Raw genomic sequence first — 21,629 nt, 5'->3', positions numbered from 1 at the left:
CTGACCATGGGGGGCTGGGGCTGCAGTGTGTACCTCTGCTGTGCTCTCCAGCCAGCCCGCTGGCCATGGGGCTGCTGCTGATACTGAACTGTGGGCGGATGGGGCTGCAGCATGTTCCCCTGCTGTCCTCCCCAGCCAGGCTGCTGGCCGCAGGATGAAAGATCTTGCTGAAGTATCCTCTCAAGTCTCTCATCTAAGGGCAACTGCCAAGAAGAAAAATCCTGAAGCATGACCTGGAACAGCCTTTTCATGTCTGATTGTGGATCTCTTACATCAAGAAGTATCTCCTGGGGATTCTTTGAATGTTGGAATTTTAGAAAAGCTTGTAGAAGCATCTTGAGTCCAAGGGTTCTTCCCATTTTGGACATTCCTGCAGTGATGGCTGCAGGAGTTGGTGGTTGAATTGCTGAGATAGCCCTAGGTCTTCCCCAGAGGAGCCAGTTAGTGTCCTAAGGGGCCCCTGTCCTGGGATGGGATTTTGTCTCTGACTTCCCGATTCTGTAGACTTTTCACTGGGAGAATATGTCAAAGGCGAGAGAGTGGTTTGAGCTGCCTGAGGAAGAAGGGGAACTTTGCAAAGCCCCAGAAGGTCCTAACCTTGCACTGGCCATTACAGGGGAATCTGGGGCCACACCTACACTCCTGCCTCCACGGGTCCCAGAGGGAAACTGTTGTCCAGGAACATGTTCTATCTTCCTAGAATCAGTGGGCAGAGTAAGCTTGTCATCAGGGCCCTTGAGAACAGGCTGTTGTCTGGGGGCCTGATTCTGCCCCTGGTAGGCCATTGCTTCTCTCCTTGCTTGGTGTCCAGCTCTTCCCAAAATCAAGCAGAACAGAAAGAGAGGGTTAATCCACTTACCCCATTCAGCACCATCAGTGCCTTATCATGAAATATTTTCTTGATAAGCTCAGTCTTACTGTTATGTTACCTGTACTCCTAAAGAACACAGACACAGCTCAGATCCTTAGCCCAACATTCAGAGATCTTGGTGGCCAGGCCCCATTCTAGCTTTCTATAATCCTTTCTTGGTATTCCCTTCTTTCCAGGCTCCCAGAATACTACCCTGCTTACCCTCTTCTCACACCTACGTGCCTTGACCAAGCCCAGAGAACCCTTCCCGCACTATCTTCCCTATCTTAAAGATCCTTTTCCCCTCCCAGGACACATGGGAGGGCAATCTTATGTTTGCTGAAATGATGATTTCTCTGATGATGTGACTGGCTTCATCTAGACTATCTGTGGGAGCTAACAGATTAGGTTGTGGGCAGAGCTTAATCTGAAGCAGTGTTTCTTGAACTTGGCTTTTTATCAGAATCAGCAGGGAGCCCACAGAGCCTCAGGCTCACCGACACTAGGTAGGACCTGGGCTCTACATTTTTACCAAGCTCCCAGATGACACCGATTAAAAGCCAAGGTTTGAGGGGCGCCTTGGTGGCTCAGTCGTTAAGCGACTGCCTTCGGCTCAGGTCGTGATCCCAGAGTCCTAGGATCAAGCCCCGCATCCGGCTCCCTGCTCAGCAGGAAGCCTGCTTCTCCCTCTCCCACTCCCCCTGCTTGTGTTCCCTCTCTCACTGTCTCTCTCTCTGTCAAAATAAATAAAATCTTAAAAAAAAAAAAAAAACAAGGTTTGAGAACAGCCCAAAACCTCAAGACATAGCTTAAAGTCCTGCCGTAATATTTGTCAGCTGTGTGGCCCTAGAGAGGTCTAGAATCTCCCTGAACAGTAATTTCCTTGTAGGAAAAAGTGGGGATAGCAAAAGCATCCTACATTTTTTTTTAAGATTTTATTTATTTATTTGAGAAAGAGAGAATGAGAGACAGAGAGCACGAGAGGGAAGAGGGTCAGAGGGAGAAGCAGACTCTCTGCTGAGCAGGGAGCCTGATGCGGGACGCGATCCTGGGACTCCAGGATCATGACCTGAGCCTGAGGCAGTCGCTTAACCAACTGAGCCACCCAGGCGCCCAAGCATCCTACATTTCTTAAAGGCTTTTTTCTTTTTAGTTTTACGTATTTTCTCTTTGGAACCCCAATGGCTTTCTTTTTCTTTTTTTTTTTTAGATTTTATTTATTTGTGAGAGAGATCGAGAAACAGACTCCTTGCTGAGCAATGAGCCCAATGCGGGACTCGATCCCAGGACCCTGGGATCATGACCTGAGTCCAAGGCAGATGCCCAACCAACTGAGCCACCCAGGCGCCCCTCTTACAGGCTTTCAAAGTCAAACTAAGCCTGAATGATACCATGCAAATGCGCCCTTATCCCAGTAGAAGAGGCTTGCAAGCGTGACAGCTGTAGTCAAGCCTGATGACAATGTTGGTGCCCCAAATCTGCCATGTCCTCATCCGCTTCCCCTTCAATAGGAGATGTCCAGGACTTTGCTAGGACAGCATTTAGGGCCAGAAAGAATTTGATCTACACACACTGGTAAAGCTTTCTAAAATAGCCAGATGTACAATATGCCGGACAATTTCAAACATTCTTATAACAATCCTGCAATGGAATGTATCTTGCTAAATATCTGATAGGTTAATTCGTGTGTCCAAGTCCCATGGCAGTGGAGAAGTGGCGAAAACAGCCTCTCAGAACCTGAGAGTTGAGTGACTAGTGCTCTGGGAGAGAAGGACAAGGAAGCTACAGAACAGGCTACATGACAAAATACATGAAATAGTACTCCCATGATGTGTTCTTCTTCCCAGGGCAAGGGGGCCCTTCAAAGAGACCAGGGCAGTGTGACCCTCGCACATCAATTCCCCATGCAGGAACCAGCGCTCTGAGAATCTGGCTTCCAGGAGTCCAAGCCTAGGAAATATCTACATAACTAGGCAACCAAGATGCCATTACTTCTGCAGTTTCCACACCTCTTTCAAAGCTGCTAATATCAACCAGGGTGTCTGGCGGCCTCCTTCTTAGACACCTCAGGAATCACTATGTCCGCTTTCCTTCCTGTAAATTTTGTGAGATTTATAGGGTGCACATGCTGAAGCCTAATCGTCTTTGCATCTGATAGAGGCTCTACCTTCTCAGCACCTAACACACCGAGGGCCGGAGCCGCGCAGAGCTGTAGAAGTCGGCCAGCTCAGAGGTGCTACCACAAATGCAGCCACACCTTGTAGGGCCTGCATCTCCTCACCAGCCAGGGCTCCTCATGAGTGCTTCCTATGAGAATCACCTGGAGAATCCTTTAAACATTCAACCTGAACTTCTAGAGAGGAGTGTGACGTAAAGATTAAGAACACTATTGGCAATTACACATCCTCACTGCACCCACGCTGAAGGTGCCAAATGGGGCAAGACAGAAATGTTTCCCGGAAACCACTGACCTTCCAAGAGAGAGGGTCTTCCTTCTTCCCCACCACCAACTCCTAGCCCCGTGGCAGAGCTCTAGTAAACCACCTGACACTGCCTTTAGTGCATGAGATGACGTTCAAAATAAACTGTTCTCCAAATAACCTTTCCTGCCTATAAAATCCAAAAAACTAAAAACAATTATAATATATATAATATATAAAAATACCATATAAAATATAATAATTATAATTTCACAAGTGCTAAGGTGAAGCTACTATAGCTATACATTGCTAATAAAGTTATAAATTTGTGCAGCTTATCCTGAAAACACTTTGATTAAGGTCCTTTGTCGGAAAAACAGATATTTATTACCCTCTGTCCTCTGTAAATCTCTTCTAGGTAGTCTCTCTTGAAGGAATCATTCTCTACAAATCAGTGGCTCTCAAGGTGGGGTCCAGAGACCAGCAGCAGCAGCATCAGTCTCGCCTGGGAACTAGTTAGAAAATGCATCTCCTCAAGCCCACTCCAGACCTCCTGAACCAGAAGCTCTGGGGGCAGGACCACCCTGTGCTTTAATAAGCCCCCCAAGTGACTCTGATACCCACTAATCTTTGAGAATCACCCCTATAACAGTTCTCAAACTTGGCAGCACATTAATATCACAGCTTAAGAAAATCCCACCTGAGAGATTTTTACTTTGACTGGTCTGGGGTAAGGTCTCAGCAAAGCTCCCCAAGTGATTCTAAAATGCAGTCACGTTTAAGAAGTAATTCAATAAATAAATCCATTATAAGCCTTCAGTACTGTATTTTGTTTTGTTTTGTCAAGTGGAGAAAATGTGGATATGAACTAAATGTTCATATTTTTAAAGTCCATGTATACTCATTCAAAATAGAAGTTACAAATATTATGTATTTTAAAATGAAAAATTAGGGCACCTGGGTGGCTCAGATGGCTAAGCATCTGCCTTCGGCTCTGGTCATGATCCCAGGGTCCTGGGATCGAGCCCCACATCGGGCTCCCTGCTCAGTGGGGAGCCTGCTTCTCCCTCTGCCTCTCTCTCTGTCTCTTATGAATAAATAAAATCTTTTAAAAAAATGAAAAATTATTGGAATATAATTTACGTACCTTAATTGTGCATATAAAAAATGAGTATTACCTATAAAGAGAGGAAAAAACAGACTAAAAAGAAATACATGAAAACATCAAATGTTTGTATTGTAAACAAATTTTTTTCTATTAATCTGCATTTCTGAAATGCATTTAAATGTGCAAAGGTTTTTATGTAAGATTATTATTTTTTAAAGTAATATTTTTTAAAAAGTACTTGACAATATCAGTGTTTTGTTGAAGTGGCATGCCCTAAAATAAAGGCAGTAAATGAACAGGCAGAGAGATTTACGGACACTGAAGCTCTATTAAGTTATTTTCTTTTTATGAATCCCTTTTTAAAAATTTTTAATTCCATGGGTGCCTGAGTGGTTCTGTCAGTTAAGTGTCTGACTCTTGATCTCACTTCAGGTCTTCATCTCAGGGTCGTGAATTCAAGCCCATTGCTGGGCTCCATGCTGGGTGTGGAGCCTACTTAAAAAAAAAACTAAAAAAAATTTAATTCCAGTATAGTTAACATAGTGTTAGATTAATTTCAGGTGTATAACATAGTGATTCAAGAGTTCCATACATTACCCAGTGCTCATCAAGATAAGTGTACTCTTCATCCCCATCACCTGTTTCACCCATCCCCCCACCCACCTCCCCTCTGGTAGCCATCTGTTTGTTCTCTAGAGTTAAGAGTCTGTTTTTTGGCTTGTCACTTTTCTTCTTCCTTTGTTCACTGTTTTCTTTTTTTAAGATTTTATTTATCTATTTATTTTGACAGAGAGAGACAGCAAGAGAGGGAACGCAAGCAGGGGGAGTGGGAGTGGGAGAGGGAGAAGCAGGCTTCCCACTGAGCAGAGAGCCTGACTCAGGGCTCGATCCCAGGACCCTGGGATCATGACCTGAGCCAAAGTCAGATGCTTAACGACTGAGCCACCCAGGCGCTCTTCACTGTTTTGTTTCTTAAATTCCACATGAGTGAAATCGTATGGTATTTGTTTTTCTCTATTTGACTTAGCATTATACTCTCTAGATCCATCCATGTTGTTGCAAATGGCAAGATTTCACTCTTTTTTATGGCTGAATAATATTCCATTGTATATATATACCACATCTTCTTTAGGATGTAAAGTATGACACAATGTACCAAAAACATGGCAGGGGAAGGATAAAGAATGGGCTCAAACTTAAGCAACCATCAATTTAATATAGATCGTCATATCAAAAACCATGAGTAATTATGCAAAAAATAAAGAGAAAGGAACCCAAGGCTATCACTAAGGAAAGCCAGCAAACCATGAGAGAACAGAGCAAGAGGAGAAACGATCAGGGAAAAAAACCTCAAAAACAACCACAAAACAAGTAACAAAATGGCAATAAATACATACTTACCAATAATTGCTTTGACTGTAAATTAGCTAAACGCTCCAATCAAGACATAGGGTGACGGAATGGATAAAAAAAAACAAGGGGTGCCTGGGTGGCTCAGTCATTGTCTGCCTTCGGCTCAGGTCATGATCCCAGGGTCCTGGGATCGAGCCCCGAGTCAGGCTCTCTGCTCAGTGGGAAGCCTGCTTCTCCCTCTCCCACTCCCCCTGCTTGTGTTCCTGCTCTCACTGTCTCTCTCTGTCAAAATAAATAAATAAAATCTTAAAAAAAAAAAAGACCCATCTATATGCTGTCTATAAGAGACTCATTTCAGGCCTAAAGACACATGCAGAATGAAAGTGAGGGGATGGAGGGGCGCCTGGGTGGCTCTGTAGGTTAAGCATCCAACTCTTGATTTCGACTTGAGATTCTCTCTCCCTCTCCTTCTGCCCCTCCCCCACTCACATTTGCATGTGCTCACTTGCTCTGTCTCTCGCTCTCTCTCAAATAAATAAATAAAATCTTTTTTAAAAAGTGAGGGGATGGAGAAACATGCATCATGCAAATGGATGTCAATAGAAAGCTTGGTGGCAATACTTATGCCGGACAAAATAGATTTTAAAACAAAGACTGTAACAAAAGACAAAGAAGGACACTATATAATAATAAAGGGGACAATCCAACAAGAAGATATAACAATTGTAAATATTTATGCACCCAACATGGGAGCAGCCAAATACATAAAACAGTTAAATAACAGGGGTGCCTGGGTGGCTCAGTCAGTTATGCATCTGACTCATGATTTCAGCTCAGGTCGTAATCTTGGAGTTGTAGGATTGAGCCCTGTGTCAGGCTCTGTGCTCAGCATAGACTCTGCTTGAGATTTTCTCTCCCTCTCCCTCTACTCCTCCCCCACCCCTGCTCAAGCACTCTCTCTCAAATAAATAAATAAAATCTTTTTTTTAATCTCTTTAAAAAGATAAAAATAAATAACAGCAGGTTACTTTTTGCATACTTTTTAAAAAATTTTTATTGTTATGTTAATCACCATACATTACATAATTAGTTCTTGATGTAGTGTTCCATGATTCATTGTTTGTGCATAACACCCACTGCTCCACGCAGAATGTGCCCTCTTTAATACCCATCACCAGACTAACCCATCCCCCCACCCCCCTCCCCTCTAGAACCCTCAGTTTGTTTTTCAGAGTCCATCGTCTCTCATGGTTCGTCTCCCCCTCCGACTTACTTCCCTTCATTCTTCCCCTCCTGCTTCTTTTTTTTTCTTCTTAACATATATTGCATTATTTGTTCCAGAGGTACAGATCTGTGATTCAACAGTCTTGCACAATTCACAGCACTCGCCATAGCACATACCCTACCCAATGTCTATCACCCAGCCACCCCATCTCTCCCATCCCCCACCACTCCAGCAACACTCAGTTTGTTTCCTGAGATTAAGAATTCCTCATATCAGTGAGGTCATATGATACTTGTCTTTCTCTGATTGACTTATTTCACTCAGCATAACACCCTCCAGTTCCATTCACGTCGTTGCAAATGGCAAGATCTCATTCCTTTTGATGGAGGCATAATATTCCATTGTGTATATATACCACATCTTCTTTATCCATTCATCAACAGCAGGTTACTTTTAACACCCCACTTACATCAATGGACAGTCATCCAAACAGAAAATCAACAAGGAAACAGTGGCTTTGAATGACACACTGGACCAGATGGATTTAACAGATATATTTAGAACATTCCATCCTAAAACTGCGGAATACACATTCTTCTCAAGGACACATGGAACATTCTGCAGAATGGATCATATATTGGGCCACAAAACAGGTCTCAACAAATTCAGAAAGATCAAAGTTATACCATGCATCTTTTCTACCACAACATTATGAAACTATAAATCAACCACAAGAAAAAATCTAGAAAGAGTACAAATACATGGAGGTTAAATAACATGCTAGGAACAATGAATGGGTCAACCAAGAAATCAAAGAAGAAATCAAAAATTACACGGAAACAAATGAAAATGAAAACACAATAGTCCAATAATAATGAAAATAATAACAGTCTAATAAAAATGAAAACAATAATCTTTGGGATGCAGGAAAAGCGATTCTAAAAGGGAGGTTTCAGCAAAACAGGCCTACCTCAAGAAGCAAGAAAAATCTCAAACAACCTAACCTTATACCTAAAGCAGCTACAAAAAGAAGAAAATACAAAACCTAAAATAATAAGTTATTAAAATGTAATTTTAAGGAAGTAAAATGATATCAATATATCACAGCACACTAATTAAGCTTATTCCTACTTGGGTATATTAATTCCAATATTACATTGTTGATCTTGATTTGTATAACAGCCTTCATAAGCTACCATATACATTGCCAATAAACAATCAACTAAATAACATTATTAATTCTCAAACAGAACAGAGATTGAGAAGAAAATATAAACACTGGAGCACCTGGATGGTTCAGTCGGTTAAGCGTCTGCCTTCGGCTCAGGTCATGACCTCTGGGTCCTGGGATCGAGCCCCACATCGGGCTCCCTGCTCAGCGGGAAGCCTGCTTCTCCCTCTCCCTCTGCCGCTCCCCCTGCTTGTGCTCGCACGCTCTCTCTCTGTCAAATAAATAAGAAGTCTTAAAAAAAAAAAAGAAAATGTAGAGCAAGAATTTGATAAAGTAAGAACCCCTGAATCAAGATGGAGAGTCTTTCAGACCCAGGAGAGTGGGAGAAGAAAGAGTAAGGAAAGTGGGACAGAGAGAGAGACTGAGAGAGGGAGAGAGATAGAGATTATTTAACCTTTTGGAAAATATTGACCATTCTGTTTCAAATTCTTACACATAACCACAAATTGACTTTAAGCTGTATCTTGATACCTGTAATCCCCCAAAAATTGTTATCAAAACAGGCAATTTCCTGAATGCTTTCAAAGAACAAACTAATAGAGGCAGATTGGTAGAATCCAGTTAAAAGTACACTGGAACATTTAAAAGGATTGTCAGCAGTAGAAGCACTTACCCACTTTGAGATCAGAGATTCCCAGTTACATGGGAAGAAATTTCATTTCTCAGATCATTTCAGAACCTAATAATGTGATAAACACATAAGGTTATTTTATTTGGAAAATAATTTATCTTAGTTTTTGTAGTTCTGTTTAATAAAGTCTGCCTGGAGGCGCCTGGGTGGCTCAGTTGGTCAAGCATTTGACTCTTGATTTTGGCCCAGGTCACCATCCCACGGTCATGGGATCATGCCCTGAGTCAGCTTGAAATTCTCTCTCCCCTTCCCTTTGCCCCTCCCCCTTCTCTAAAATAAATAATCTTTTAAATGAAAATAAATAAATCATAAAAATCAAATATCTTAAATAGAAAAGGGTATAAAAACTTACAAATATGTCACACAAAGCAGAACACAATACTATGTTCTCTTAGACCAAAATATGGTTTCCACAGTCAACAAAACAAAGAGGCAACCCACAGAATGGGAGAAGATACTTGCAAACGACACTACAGATAAAGGGCTGGTATCCAATCTATAAAGAACTTCTCAAACTCAACACCAAAAAAACAAATAATCAAGTCAAAAAGTGGGCAGAAGACATGAACAGACACTTCTCCAAAGAAGACATACAAATGGCTAACAGACACATGAAAAAATGTTCATCATCATTAGCCATCAGGGAAATTCAAATCAAAACCAGTTAGAATGGCAAAAATTGACAAGGCAAGAAACTACAAATGTTGGAGAGGTTGTGGAGAAAGGGGAACCCTCTTACACTGTTGGTGGGAATGCAAGTTGGTGCAGCCACTTTGGAAAACAGTGTGGAGGAGCCTCAGAAAATTAAAAATAGAGCTACCCTATGACCCAGCAATTGCACTCCTGGGTATTTACCCCAAAGACACAGATGTAGTGAAAAGAAGGGACATATGCACCCCAATGTTCATAGCAGCAATGTCTGCAATAGCCAAACTGTGGAAAGAGCCGAGATGCCCTTCAACAGATGAATGGATAAAGAATATGTGGTCCATATATAGAATGGAATATTACTCAGCCATCAGAAAGGATGAATACCCAACTTTTACATCAACATGGATGGGACTGGAAGAGATTATGCTACGTGAAGTAAGTCAAGCAGAGAAAGTCAATTATCATATGGTTTCCCTTATTTGTGGAACATAAAGAATAGCACGGAGGACATTAGGAGAAGGAAGGGAAAAATGAAGGCAGGGAATCGGAGGGAGAGATGAACCATGAGAGATTATGGACTCTGAGAAACAAACTGAGGGTTTTAGAGGGAAGGGGGTGGGTGGCTAGCCTGGTGATGCGTATTAAGAAGGGCACGTACTGCATGGAGCACTGGGTGTTATACGAAAACAATGAATCGTGGATCACTACATCAAAAACTAATGATGTACTGTACGGTGACTAATATAATAAAATAAAATTTTAAAAAAATACATGGTTTCCAAAGTCTCAGATGACTTTGCTTTCTCTTTTTTTTTTTTTTTCAGATGACTTTGCTTCTTAGGCCATTCTAGATATATTCTAGTATATCAACAAGAAATTTTTAAAACTCGGCCATTTTGAACTAAAACCGTTTCTCAGTTAAGCCAAACTACATGGAAGGAGACAGAAAGAGAAATCCTCTGTCAAAATAAATCTTTTACCATTTTCCAATTACAAAAGTTCATGGTCCTATGTCAAAGATAGTCTGGGGGTGCCTGGGTGGCTCAGTCGTTAAGCATCTGCCTTCAGCTCAGGTCACGATCCCAGGGTCCTGGGATCGAGCCCGGCATCAGGCTCTTGGCTCAGCTGGAAGCCTGCTTCTCCCTCTCCCACTCCCCCTGCTGTGTTCCCTCTCTCGCTGTGTCTCTCTCTGTCAAATAAATAAATAAAATTTAAAAAAAAAAGATAGTCTGTCCACCATCTTGGAATTTCTGGAATAATCTCCTTCACTTTCACTTTCTTTTTCTCCCTCAAATAACCAGGGCCACTAGGATCTGGGGACTTTGCATCAATACAATTTCTGACTCCAATCTGCATTTTTGTCTCAGTGCTGTGATGTTATCAGAAAGGTCATGGGATGTACAGAAATACACCAAGTCACAGAGAATGTAGATTCTTTGTTGGCAATGTATATAGTAACTTATGAAGGCTGTTCTACAAATCAAGAAACAAAGTATTCCTTGAGAAGAACTTCCTAAAACCCCCAAGGTTCCAGAAGAAAAAAGGGTATGAAGCTATGAATTATACCACCCATATGAAGTAAGGATTCTTTCCATTGCAGAAGCTCCCTTTGACATTCTCATTTGATTTTATACCATCTTGTCCTTCCAATCCACTCCTGACTGTTTTGCAGATTTGGCTACATGTATCATATCTGGAGCAAATAACAAGTGTAAAGCAACTTATTTCTAAACATTTATTGCAAAACTCATTAAAATAAAGGTCGGGGTGCCTAGGTGGCTTGGTCGGTTAAGCGTCTGCCTTCAGCTCAGGTCATGATCCCAGTGTCCTGGGATCAAGGCCCACATCAGGCTCCCTGCTCAGTGGGAATTCTGCTTCTCCTTCTCCCTCTGCCCTCTCTCCACTCATGCTCTCTCTCAAATAAATAAAATCTTTAAATATATATATAAAATAAAATAAAATAAAATAAAATAAAATAAAATAAAATAAAATGAAGGTTCAGTAAAATAGAGGAATTCCTTCCCTCTTTATAGTATTACTGTTATTGTTTTACATATTATGTCTATTTATGTTATAAACTAACCAATACAGATTACTGCTTGATACAATCTTAGGATGCTTTGTTTTTTTTTAAAGATCTCAACCCAGGGCTTGAACTCACAACTCGGAGATCAAGACCCGACCTGAGATAGAGAATCAGACACTTAACCAGCAGAGCCACGCTGGCACCCTGAGAACTTTTAAAGAAGAAAGACCGATTTATAGACTCATATAGATTACATGCTATAAACCCAATAATACAATTCTACAGCTATTGTTAAACAATTATTTTAAATAATCAATCTTAAAAATAGAAAAAAAGGGGGTGCCTGGGTGGCTCAGTCAGTTGAGTTCTGACTCTTGATTTCAGCTCAGGTCATGATCTCCAGGTAGTGGGATTGAGCCCCATGTCAGGCTCCATGCTCAGTGCAGAATCTGCTCAAGATTCTCTCTCTCCCTCTCCCTGCTCACCCTCTCTCCCTCTCTCTAAGTAAATAAATAAAACCTTTAACAAATAGAAAAAAAAATACTGTTTTTTATATGTTCCTAGGTAATGAGAGTTTTTTCCATTGCTGCTAATTTTGGGGGGTGGATTCAAGTTATCTGGGGTCAGTTCCTTTCAATCTTAAAGACTTTCTTTAGTATCTTTTTTAGAGCAGATCTGCTAGCAACAAAAATTCTGTTTTTGTTAATCTAGAAATATTACCTTGCTTTTATTGTCTTTAATACACTTTTAGTTTTTAGATAAGTTTTAGGTTCACAGCAAAATTGAGCAGAAAGTACAGAAAGTTCCCAAATACCCCTTGGCCCCAGTACATGCAGGGCCTCGCCAACTATCAACATTCTGTAGTAGAAGAGTGCATTTGTTACAACTGAATCTACATTGACACATCATTATCACCCAAAGTCCATAGGTTTTATTAGGGTTCATTCTTTGTGTTTTAAATTCCATGGATTTTGACAAATGTATAATGACATGTATCCACCATTATAGTACCATACGGGCGTAGTTACACTGCTCTAAAAATCCTGTGTCTATTCATTCCTCCCTCCCCCCAACCCCTGGCAACCACTGATCTTGTTACTGTATCCATGATTTTGCCTTTTCTAGAATGTCATGTAGTTGAGACCACACAGTATTTAGCCTTGTCAGACTAGCTTCTTTCACTTAGTGTAATAAACATTCAAGGTTCCTTGATGTCTTTCCACAACATGAAAAGGCCACTGCATTTCTTCTTACCACTAATATTCCAACGTCTGGATGTACCACAGTTTATCCTAACAAAAGACATTGTAATTGCTTCCAAGCTTTCACAGTTATGGATAAAGTGGCTATAAACATCCATATGCATCCATACTTTTTTTGTGGACATAAGTTTCAAACTCCTTTGGGCAAAAACCAATGTGACTGCTATATTGCATTGTAACAGTATATTTAGTCACGTACACGCACACACACCCAGTTTTATTGAGATATAATTGACATACATCACTGAATGAGCTTCCGGTTTACAGCATCAAGGTTTGATTTACATATTGTGAAATTATTACCACAATAAGTTCAGTTAACATGTCATCTAATATAGATACAATAAAAAGAAATGGGAAGAAAAATAATTAACTTCTCTTTGTGATGAAAACTCTTAGGATTTACTCTCTCAACAATAAAACAATAACTCTCTTCATATATGTCACACAGCAGTGGTAACTACACTCATCATGTTGTGCATTATATCCCTAATATCTATTTATCTTATAACTTTAAGTTTGTACTTTTTGACCACCTGCCTCCAATTACCCTTCCTCCCACCACTGCCTCTGGTAGCCACAAATCTGATCTCTTTTTCTAGTAGTTTGTTGTTGTTGTTTAGATTCCACATACATGCAAGATCATACAGTATTTCTCTGTCTAACCTATTCACTTAGCATAATGCCCTCAAAGTCCATCTGTGTTGTTGCAAATGGCAGGATTTCCTAATTTTTTTATTAGGACGTTTAGTTTTTTAAATATTTTTTTAAGATTTTATTTATTTGAGAGAGAGAGAGAGAGCACGAGCAGGGGGAAAGGCAGAGGGAGAAGGAGAAGCAGACCCCCCACTGAGTAGGAAGCCTGACTTGGGGTTTGATCCCAGGACTCCAGGATCATGACCTGAGCCAAAGGCAGACGCTCAACCAACTGAGCCACCCAGGTGCCCCTAGTATGTTTAGTTTTATAAGAAACTGCCAAAATGTGTTCAAAACTGGTTGTACCATTTTGCATTCCTATCAACAATCAGGGAGCATTCCTGTTGCTCCACATTCTTGCCAGCATTTGGTGTTGTCGGTGTCTCTGAGGCTCTGTTCACTTTTCCTCATTTCCCTTGTGCTTTCTGGTGTCTAGACTGTAAAATCCCTATTGAGCTATCTTCTAATTCACTGATCCTTTCCATTGCCAGCTCAAATCTGTTGTTAAAAATCCTTCTACTGATTTTTTTTTTCATTTTACTCATTGTACTCTGCAAAAACATACCTATTTTTTTTAATAATTTCTATCTTTTTATTGATGATCTCTATTTGATGAGCCAGTGTCATCATACTTTCCTTTTAATCTTTAAGCATTGTTTCCTTTTAGTTCTTTGAACATACTTATAATAGCTTCTTTGAACAATTTCCCTGTTAAGTCCAGAATCTGGACGCCCTGGGAGATAGTTTCTATCGACTGATATTTAGAATGGAAAACCTCTACTGATCTATCTTCAAATTCAATGATTCTTACTTATGCCAGATTAATCCTTTTAAACATATTTAGACTTGGTATATGGCCCAGAATATGGTCTATCTCTGTAAGTATGCCATGTGTACAGATTCAATTTACTTAACAGATACAGAACTCTTCTGCCTTTTCTATTTAATTTTGTGTTAGATTTAGTACATCATGTTTTTCAAAATATTTGTCCACCTCAAGTTATGGAATTTAGTAGCATAATGTTTTTCATAATATCCTCTTCTCTATAATATCTACAGATACTATACATAATGGAATACATTGGATTATTTCTGTGGATTCTTCCAGATTTTCTGCATACACAATCATGTCATCTGCAAACAAAGACTTTCATATCTTCCTTCCTAATCTGTATATATTTTATTTCCCTTTTTTGCCTTACTGCAATAGCAAGGGCTTCCAGTACAATTTTGAAAAACAGTGGTAAGAGGTGACATCCTTGCCTTATAATAGATCTTAATGCAAAAGCTTTGAGTTTCTCATCATTAAATATGATGTTAGCTGTAGGTTTCTTTGTAGTCTTTATCAAGTTGAGAAACTTCCACTCTATTCCTAGTTTACTGAAGTTCTTTTTCTTATCACAAATTAGTGTTGGATTACACACATAATGGATTATAAAGCCATAAAAAAGGAGGAACATGACATTTGCAATATAAAGACCTTGAGAGTATTATGCTAAGTAAAATAAGTCAGAGAAAGACATGATCTCACTTGTATTTTTTCTTTTATTTTTAAGTAGGCTCCATTTCCAACATGGGGCTTGAACTCACGACCCTGAAATCAAGAGTCACATGCTCTATCAACTGAGCCACTCAGGCACCACAATCTGTATTTTAACGTATGATCTCACTTGTATTTCTATGTGGAATCAAAAAAAGAAAGGAAGAAAGAAAGAAAGAAAAGAAAAAAGAAAAAAACACTGAACTTTTTTTTTAAAGAAAAATCTATTTATTTATTTGAGAGAGAATGAGAGAGAGAGAGCACATGAGAGGGGGTAGGGTCAGAGGGAGAAGCAGACTTCCCGCTGAGCAGGGAGCCTGATGCAGGACTCAATCCCTGGACTCCAGGATCATGACCTGAGCAGAAGGCAGTTGCCCAACCAACTGAGCCACCCAGGCGCCCCAAAACACTGAACTCTTAAATACAAAGAACAGATTGGTGGTTGCCAGAGGAATACAGAGATGGTGGGCAAAATGGGTGAAAGTGGTCAAAAGGTACAAACTTACAGGGTGCCTGGGTGGCTCAGTTAAGTGTCTGACCCTTGACCTCAGGGTCATGAGTTCAAGCCCTGCACTGGGCTCTGTGCTGCAAAGCCTACTTAAAAAAAAAAAAAAAAAGTACAAACTTATAGTTATAAAATAAATATGTCATGGAGATGTAATGTACAGCATGGTGACTACAATTATAATATTATATTGCATACTTGAATGTCTCTAATAGAGTAAATCTTAAAAAGTTCTCATCACAAGAAAAAAATTATAACTGTTGTGATGGATATTAACTGGAGTTATTGTGGTGATCATTTCACTATATATATGCATTAAATCATTATGTTGGACACTTGAAACTAATATGTTATATTTCAATTATATCTCAATAAAAATTATATCTCAATAAAAAATAAGTACAAATTTTTAAAGAGGACAACCCAAATATGGGCAACAATATAGAGCAAAGAGTGTTCTCATACACCAATGGTATGAGTAAAAAACGTTAAACTATTTTAGAAAAATATCTGGCAGTTTCTTAGAAAAATATACATACCCTATAACCCAGAAATTCCACTCCTAGGTATTTACCCAAGAGACAGGAAAATATATATCTACAAAAGACGTGGAGCACAAGGTTTGCAGCTTAATTCATAGTAGCCAAAAACTAGAAACAATCAGCTGTCCATCAATAAGAGAATGGATGTATTAGCTTTCTATTGCTGCTATAACAAATTACCACAAACAACACCCTTTTATTACCTCACATTTTCCATGGGTCAGAAATACAACACAGCTCACGTGGGTTCTCCTCTTTGGATCTCAAAAGGATTAATTCAAGCTCCTGGCTGGGCATCAGGTCTCATCTGGTGATATGAGGACCCTCTTCCAAGCTAACTGCTTTTTTTGCATAATTCTTTTCCTTATTTTGATGTGCAGGCAGCCTCCCTCCATCCTCAAGCCAGCAATGGTAGGTCAAGTCTTTCTCATGCTTTGAGTCTCTCTGCCTCCCTCTTCTGCTTTTAAGAGTTCATGTTATTATATTGGACCCTCATGGACAATTCAGGATAACCTCCTTATTTTAAGGTCAACTGAATAGTAATCTTAATTACATCTGCAAAGTCCTTTTTACCAAGTAATGTAACATATTCATGGATGTAACACAAAGGGCAAAAGTCACAGGGGCCAAAATTCTGCCTATCGTAATGGATAATATACTATGATATATTCATACAATAGAGTATTACTCAGAAAGTAGAAGGAAAGGGGCGCCTGGGTGGCTCAATCATTAAGCATCTGCCTTCGGCTCAGGTAACTATCCCAAGGTCCTGGGATCGAGCCCCCATTCGGGCTCCCTGCTCAGCTGGAAGCCTGCTTCTCCCTCTCCCACTCCCCCTGCTTGTGTTCCCTTTCTCGCTGTCTCTCTGTCGAATAAATAAATAAAAATCTTAAAAAAAAGAAAAGTAGAAGGATGGAAAGAAGGAAAGAAACATACTACAATGTATCAAACATTATGCTAAGTGAAAAAACCTTATACAAAATAGTACATATAACGTGATTCCACTCATGTCTAATGACAACTATTTTACAATATACCCTTCTGTCTGGCCACCTGCATGTTCCTTTGACAATGATCACTTCCTAATTTCAAAAGCATTAAAATGTTTTAGAAAATTTTTAGAAAATAAAAATATCAGTAATAGAATCTCATTCAGCCATTTATTTTTTTAACAATTGTTTATTTATTTATTTGAGAGAGAGAGAGAAAGAATGAGAATGAGGGAGGGGCAAAGGGAGAGGGAGGAGACTCCCACTGAGCAGGAAGCCCGATAGGGGATTCAGTCCCGGGATCCTGGGATCATGACCCGAGCCAAAGGCAGACACTTAACCAACTGAACTACCCAGATGCCCCAGCCATTTATATTTTTAAGAGTTTATCTTTAGGTAATCTCTACAGCCAATGTGGGGCTCGAACTCACAACCCCAAGATCAAGAGTTGCATGCTCCACTGACTGAGCCAGCCAGCTGCCCCTCATTCAGCCATTTAAAAAGTTATGTTCTTTCAATCATAAGTGAAAATACTCACTTACCAGCTGGAGAAACTGGGATGAGTTACTTAACCTCTCTGTTGAAGTAATATTATCTATAATTTTGGTGAGGATTAAATGAAGTGATAAAGCAATTCTCAAAGTGTGGTCTCTGGACCAGCAGCATCAGGATCACTTGAAACTTGATAGAAATGCAAATTATCTAGCCCTACCTCCAAGTGGGGACTTTGATACATCATGCTAAAGTTTGTAAACCACTGGGATAAAGTATTTAAAACATCTAGGACATAGTAATAATCGTAGCTATCAATTTCTAATATGTAGAGTATTATGCTAGAGTATTAGTATAACAAATTACCTATTTGTGAAAAGGTAATTATGTGAAAGTATTATGCTAGAGTCTTTTTTTTTAAAGATTTTATTTATTTATTTGAGAGAGAGAGAGAGAGCATGAGAGGGGAGAGGGTCAGAGGGAGAAGCAGACTCCCCACTGAGAAGGGAGCCCTATGTGGGACTCGATCCTGGGACTCCAGGATCATGACCTGAGCTGAAGGCAGTCGCTTAACCAACTGAGCCACCCAGGCGCCCTATGCTAGAGTCTTATATGCCTAATATTACTTAACCACCATGACAATTCAGTGAGGTATCACTACACCCATTTTATAAATGAGGAAACTGAGGCCCAGGGAAGATAAGGAGCTTAGATTCATTCTGCACTCAGGTTTCTCATTTTGAGACATCAGTGTAATAAGCCACAGATTCACTCACCTAGTCAATCACATGCTTAGCAGTCTCATTTAGTTTATCACATCGTTTTATAGATTAAAAAAAGTAATTCCCAGAGAAGGAAAATGAATTGCCAGGAGTCAAACAGTTAATGGAAGAGCCAAATAATAATAATAAATTTTTTACATCAAAAATAAATAATATTTTATTAAATAGCTAAATGTATCCAGAGAAAATAAACTTGTTTATGCCTATTAGCCTCTTGGTGAGGAGAGTTGCTCACAGAGTTGAGGATACTGGAAGCAATATCAATTGTCAATTAAAACACTAAGCAAATAATCAAGTGGTTTGCCTTGCTCTTAGTAAGTCGAAAGATGTTACTACTCAATTATTGTTTATTCAGAATGTCAATAAGAAGTCTGACAAAAAGCAAAATCAGACCTATAAATACAGAGAATAACCTGATGGCTGATGGTTGTCAGAGGGAAGGAAGGTGGGGGGTGGGAAAATGGGTGAAGGGCAGTGGGAAATACAGGCTTCCAGGTTACGGAATGAATAAGTCATGGGAATAAAAAGCACAGCATAAGGAATATAGCCAATGATACTGTCAATGATAGCGCTCTCTGGTGACAGAGGATAGCTACACTTGCGGTGAGCATAGCGTTACGTATAAACTTGTCAAATACTATGCTGTACACACGAAACTAATGTAACATTGCGTGCCAGCTTCACTCAAATTAAAAAATGTTTAAATAAAAAATTTAAAAACTAGTAAGTTTAAAATGATTGGAGAATTAGTTCTCCAGTCTGTGTATAAATACAGGAGAGAATATTTTCAAACAGGTTGAGAAAACACTAATTCAGTACAACCTGAAGTAGAATCTAAGATGTGTTACAACTGATGATAATGAAAATATAGAGCAGAAAAAGGTTGGGCAGAATTAAGAGTTAGAGGGGCGCCTGGGTGGCTCAGTCGGTTGAGTGACTGCCTTCAGCTCAGGTCATGATCCTGGAGTCCCGGGATCGAGTCCCGCATCAGGCTCCCTGCTCAGCGGGGCATCTGCTTCTCCCTCTGACCCTTCCCCCTCTCATGTGCTCTCTCTCTCATTCTCTCTCTCTCTCATTCAAGCTCTCTCAAATAAATAAAATCTTTAAAAAAAAAAAAGAATTAAGAGTTAGAGAGGTCTTAGGCATGTTGTAACTGACGTATCTATGGAACAGGCAGACAGCTCCACAAGGCAGCTGGATGTATGGTTCTGAACTCAGGAGGAAAACCCAAGATGAAAATTAATTCCATTTGTTTATCTTTTATAACGTGGCTATTAGAGAAATTTAAATTACATATATGGCTTTTTCTGTTGGATCAAGTCTCTGTTCCACCTCTCCATTATTAGCCCCGGGATTAGGTGGTCAACTCTTATCCCGGTCTTTGCCTTTCTTTTTTTTTTTTTTTTTAAGATTTTATTTATTATTTGAGAGAATGAGAATGAGAGAGAGAGAGAACACATGAGAGGCGGAAAGGTCAGAGGGAGAAGCAGACTCCCTGCTGAGCAGGGAGCCCGATGTGGGACTCGATCCCGGGACTCCAGGATCATGACCTGAGCCAAAGGCAGTCGCTTAACCAACTGAGCCACCCAGGCGCCCCCCGGTCTTTGCCTTTCACCACCTAATCCAGGGGCTAATAATGGAGAGGTGGAACAGAGACTTGATCCAACAGAAAAAGCTCAAAGAAAATCATGTCCTTGATTCATGGTACAGAAGGAAAGACAGGGAAATTGCCTCCCAGGGTATCTTTATCCCAGGTAAACCAGGTGCCATTTGCAAAGACTGCGAAGCAGAGACAAAGATGTTGGACATAAATAAAAGCTAGAAATGTTGTGCCTGAAGTATCTGTGGAACAGGCCGACAGAGATCTCCAGGAGGCAGCTGGATGTGTGGTTCTGAGCTCAGGAGGGAGGAAGCCCAAGATGAAGGAGAGGAAAGTGGAGTCACCGGCATTTTGGTGGTAAGTGAAACCAGCAGTCTATCAGATGGCTCACAAGGAAAGACAGAACTCCACACAGGAGCCTGGAAGAACAGGCCTTGAAAAATGAGAAAAAATTATATAAAAGGTAAAAACAAAACTAGCAATTTACATTAAACACACAGTTCTTCACTTATGGAAAATGAATAGAAAATGAAGAAGCGGGGATTTTTTTTAAAGATTTTATTTATTTATTTGAGAGAGAGAATGAGATAGAGAGCAGGAGAGGAGGTAGGGTCAGAGGGAGAAGCAGACTCCCCCCTGAGCAGGGAGCCCGATGTGGGACTCGATCCCCAGACTCCAGGATCATGACCTGAACCGAAGGCAGTCACTTAACCAACTGAGCCACCCAGGTGCCCGAAGCAGGGATTTTTTAAAAAACAAAGGGCATAATGGTAAGAACTAAGATCATCAAAACAACTGAACCTGGGTAAAACAAAATCACAGCAAGAAATGAAAATCTGCTTTTAGTTCCCCATGGTGCATTTACAGATTTGAGTAGGAAACTGCTTAAGGACTGACTTTAATAACAAGGAACCATCAGAGATCAAGAGATAATTCTCAAAAATTGAAAAACTTGACTACTGAATTGTGAAAAACAAAATCAAAACTCTTTAGAGAAGGCCTGAAATAGAATGGATGGACATAAATGACCAATTGCACAAATCTCCTAGAATGTAGAATGAAAGATAGACCACCAAATGCATATGGGAGGTAGAGCCTTCTCTCCTGATAATATAGAAAAGTAACAGTTTTCCAGCTTATTAGCCATCACAAGAGTAGAAACTGATTTGCCCTGTCTTATCTGCTGGGTGACATTTGCTCAAGAGACCCTAACAGCCTATCAAATCACTCAGGAAATATACAACCTAGATCAAGTAAAGGGCCATAACTACCCCATGTAAGAGGAACCAGAATCCTGAGCAAACAAGTCCAGGCAAAGTAATTAGTATACAAAGACAATGGTTATTGGCTGACATATCCAGAAGAGCTAACAGGTAAATAACAAGGATTCCAGTAAATTAAAGGAACAGATGGAAGAGAATTAATCATGATATAAGTAAGATACTTTCAGAGTTGAAAGCCTTTGAGTTTTCACATTGAAAGAGAGATACTAGGGTGCCTGGGTGGCTCAGTCATTGAGCATCTGCCTTCAGCTCAGGTCATGATCCCAGAGTCCTGGGATCGAACCCCGCACTGGGCTCCCTGCTCTGCGGGAGGCCTGCTTCTCTCTCTCCCACTCCCCCTGCTTGTGTTCCCTCTCTCACTGTGCCTCTTTCTGTGAAAGAAAGAAGAAAAGAAAGAAAAGAAGGAAAGAGAAAGAAAGAAAGAAAGAAAGAAAGAAAGAAAG

General features: G+C 40.1%; 2 protein-coding genes across 18 annotated transcripts in view; one reads left to right on the top strand and one right to left on the bottom strand.

Annotated features, from left to right (window-relative positions):
* The window catches only part of LOC112830731 (uncharacterized), a 143,298-nt gene that overhangs the window by 59,757 nt on the left and 61,912 nt on the right, over positions 1–21,629 (bottom strand). For 12 of the 16 annotated variants that reach the window (XR_012381730.1, XR_012381726.1, XR_012381719.1 and 9 more), the window contains 2 exons: positions 8,797–8,866; positions 7,496–8,398 (listed from right to left, as the gene is read on the bottom strand). The exons of 3 other annotated variants lie outside the window; for them this stretch is intronic. The gene's annotated coding sequence lies outside the window, so the exon portion shown is untranslated. Of the gene's footprint in view, positions 1–7,495; positions 8,399–8,796; positions 8,867–21,629 lie in introns of those variants that run through there. One more of the 16 variants, XR_012381728.1, reaches the window with a different exon arrangement.
* Positions 1–21,629, top strand: part of ZNF239 (zinc finger protein 239) — a 63,283-nt gene that overhangs the window by 35,953 nt on the left and 5,701 nt on the right. The window contains exon 4 of one of the 2 annotated variants that reach the window (XR_003209992.2): positions 3,689–4,100. The exons of the other annotated variant lie outside the window; for it this stretch is intronic. The gene's annotated coding sequence lies outside the window, so the exon portion shown is untranslated. Of the gene's footprint in view, positions 1–3,688; positions 4,101–21,629 lie in introns of those variants that run through there. 2 annotated transcript variants of the gene reach the window in all.

Source organism: Callorhinus ursinus, unplaced genomic scaffold, assembly GCF_003265705.2.
Source record: "Callorhinus ursinus isolate GAN/ISIS: 27379988/994484 unplaced genomic scaffold, GSC_fseal_2.0 scaffold20, whole genome shotgun sequence".
Classification (NCBI taxonomy): Eukaryota; Metazoa; Chordata; class Mammalia; order Carnivora; family Otariidae; genus Callorhinus; species Callorhinus ursinus.
This window is presented reverse-complemented; position numbering and strand designations above follow the sequence as displayed.